Source organism: Panthera uncia, chromosome D1 (assembly GCF_023721935.1).
Source record: "Panthera uncia isolate 11264 chromosome D1, Puncia_PCG_1.0, whole genome shotgun sequence".
Lineage (NCBI taxonomy): Eukaryota > Metazoa > Chordata > Mammalia > Carnivora > Felidae > Panthera > Panthera uncia.
Window position 1 is genome coordinate 12,964,246 of NC_064808.1, and position 3,683 is coordinate 12,967,928.

The 3,683-nt window shown below is 34.8% G+C and overlaps 1 pseudogene; it reads right to left on the reverse strand.

Moving 5' to 3' along the window:
- Window positions 1–345: 345 nt before the first annotated feature.
- LOC125916023 (olfactory receptor 8K3-like) lies at window positions 346–1,214 on the reverse strand (annotated as a pseudogene).
- Between the last annotated feature and the right edge of the window lie 2,469 nt (window positions 1,215–3,683).

Consider the following 3,683-nt stretch of genomic DNA (forward strand, 5'->3'; position numbering starts at 1 on the left):
CTATGCCTCTCTCTTTCTCTCTCTCTGCCCCTCTCCTTCTTGCGCTCTCTCTGTCTCAAAAATAAATAAATAAAAATTTTAAAAAACATTTAAAAAATCAACTATCTGTTAGAGGATTGTTCTCACTTGAAATTTCAAAATAATGAAAAATTTTATTTATTTCCATGCTTATCACACATTGATTGTTGCCCATCTCCTGGAAACAACAGTACAAGACTCCTGCAGAGTTATAGTTTACATTGGTTAATACATACTTTATTGTTAGTGTATCTTACAGTGAATTTTAAATACCACAGTTGCAAATATCCTGCAGGTCCTATTAAGAGCATTTTTTTTTTACCTCTTTGTTCCTCAAGCGTGGATCATTGGATTCAGCATGGGTATAAGTAAACTGTAAAATAAAGAAGTTATTTTATCAGTATCAAATGAATGGCTGGATTTGAGCCACACATACATAAAAGATAGAGTACTGTAATATATGACTATCACTGTCAGATGGGATCCACAGGTGGAGAAAGCCTTGTGCCTGCCTTCTTCAGAGTTCATTCTGAGGATGGCAACAAGGATCAGAATGTAGGACACAAGGACTATCAGAAGAGATGACACTAATTTAAAAGTTGAAAAGATCGGAGTTATCAATCTAATTTCATAGGTCCCTGAGCAGAAGAAAGTTATCAATGGAGACTATCATAGCAGAAATGCCTGATGACATTACAGCTGCCAAATTATGAAAGGAAAATCCTTATAGTAGTTAGCAAAGACAAAATGGTGCTGTACAGATAGGGTCTCAAGCAACTGACAATCTTTGTGACATGACGACTATGTAGAACAGAGGGTTACAGATGGCTACATAGCAGTCATAAGCCATTGCCAACAAAATAAAACTTCGCCAGTAATAAACATACTGAAGCAAGTGAATTGGGTAGCACCTTAGTTATACAAGATGGTAGGTTGAGCTACAGAAGAATTTACTAACATTTTGGGTCCCGCAGCTGTAGAATAATCAAGATCAGTGAAAGCCTGGTGTCTGAGGAAAAAGTACATGGGTGTTTGTAGCCTAGAGTCTATCTTGGTGAGGATGATCAAACCCAGATTACCCACGACTGAGACCAGGTAAACAGTGAGGAACAGTCCAAATAATGGAGCCTGCAGCTCAGTCCTGTGATTCCCATTAGAATGAATTCTTTCAACAGTGTTAGATTGTGTTTGTCCATGCAGGTCATTCGGGAAACCTATACTGGGAGTAAATATAAAAATAATCATTAACTTTCATGATATGATGGAGATGACTGTTGTAATAAGTGATTAAAGGCCTAAATCATTATGGCCTGTTGCCTTAATTGGCTGTTCTGACACCCAACAGCTCAATTCTTTCTCTCCCAGTTCAGCTGAGCTCTTTACAGCTTTTTATTATGTGATACCAAAGACACAAACAAGAAAAGTAAAAACAGATAAATGGACTTTATCAAAAGTTAGAAAGCAAATTTTTGTGCATCAAAGAACACTATCAAAGAATGAAACGACCTACATGATGGAGGAAATTTTAATTCATGTATCTCCTAAGGCTCTATTATCTAAAATATATAAACGATTTTTCAACTCAACAAGAAAAAAAACCACAAATAATCCAAATTAGAAAACAGGCTAAAGACTTGAAGACACACTTCTCACGGAAAATATAGAAATGGCCAATAAACACATGAAGAAATGTTTAACACATAAGAAATGCAAACGAAAACCACAATGAGATATCATAGAATGGTTATTGAAAAAGAAAAAGACAAATACAAACGCTGACAAAGGTGTGGAGACATTAGGACCTTTGTGTATTGTTTTTGGCAACGTGAAATGGTACAATTTGATGGTTATTCAATAAGTAAAACAGAGGATTACCATTATATCCCAGCAAATCTATTTCTAGATATATATCCCAAGGTTTTGAAAACCACAGGTGCTCATACCAAAAAGTGTAGGTAAATGCTCAGAGCAGCTTTATTCACAATAGTTAAAAAGTAGAAACATATTAAATGTCCATCAACGGGTCCATCAACTGGTGAATGGATAACAGATGTGCTATATCCATACAATGGGATATTAGTAAGCCATACAACGAAAGAAGTATTAATATATGCTAGAACATGTATGAACCTTTAAAACATTATGCTAAGTGAAAGAGTATAAAAGGTCACACATTGTAGATACTGTACAATTCCATTACATGAAATATCCAGAATAGGTAAATCCATGGAGACAGCAGATTAGTTGTTGTTTGTTCAGGAACACTGAATTAGTTCTGAAGACACAATACCTTTAGGGACATATTTTTAGTGGGTATTAAAAAGCATTCTACATCTCCTGGAATAAGTGAGAGTTTTATTTTTATTTTTTTTAAACAGGTGCAAATATTTTTTTCAATGTTTATTTATTTTTGAGAGAGAGAGACACACACACACACAGTGTGAGCAGGGGAGGGGCAGAAGCAGGCTCCAGGCTCTGAGCTGTCAGCATAGAGCCCGTTGCAGGGCTCAAACCCATGACCCATGAGATCATGTCCTGAGCCGAAGTGGGACGCTTAACTGACTGAGCCACCCAGGTGCCCCATAAATGAGTTTTAAAAAAGTGTTCTTTTTTTCTGAATCCGTGCTAGTAAATATCAGTCTTCCTATATGTGAAGACAGATATGAGATATTTTTTTCACTGTCTTTATACTTCTATATAATGCACTAAGCTCTTCTCTGTCCCCGTGGTTTATTTATATTTATATTGTATTATATTATATTATATTATATTATATTATATTATTGGAAATAATCTACTTTGGACCATTGAAATTGTTATTTTTTTCCTGCTTAAGACCCTACAAACATGTAAAAACAATACAATGGGCAGAGATTTAGCATTGAATCTTCACTATAAAACTGCTCTAAGAATAGAAATGAAAATTAAACCAACCCCATCCCTGCCCCATCCCCCTGCCAAGTAGAGCATTCAACATTAAAAACAACGACCATAAAGGTATACTATGATTATAGATAAATAAAATATGCATTTAAATACATATATTTAAAAACCAAAGTAACTTTTGAGGGGGAACAAAGGGAGTTTTAGAAAGAGCTACTAAATAAATGAGTGGCAAATTCACTTTATTTTTATGTATGTATGTATGTATGTATATATGTATTTATATTTATTTATTTTTTTGTTTTTAGTTAAGTGCCCTTTTCTTTTCTTTCTTTCTTTCATTCTTTCTTTCTTTCTTTCTTTTGTTTTTTCTTTCATTCTTTCTTATTTTTCCTTCCTTCCTTCCTCCCTTCCTTCCTTCCTTCTTATTATTTAAATCCAGATTAGTTAACTTACACTGTAATAATGATTTCAGGAAAAGAATTTAGTGATTCATCACTTCCATATAGCACCCAGTGCTCATCCCAGCAAGTGCCCTCCTTAACTCCCATCATCCATTTATCCCATCCCCCTACCCAACACCCCTTCAGCAACCGTCAGTTTGTTGTGTTTTTAAGAGTCTCTGATGGTTTGTCTCTCTCTCTCTGTGTTTATCCTATTTTTGCTTCCTTTTCCCTATATTCATCTGTTTTGTTTCTTAAATTCCACATATGAGTGACATTATGTGATGTTTGTCTTTCTCTAACTGACCATTATTTCACTTAACATAATACACTCTAGTT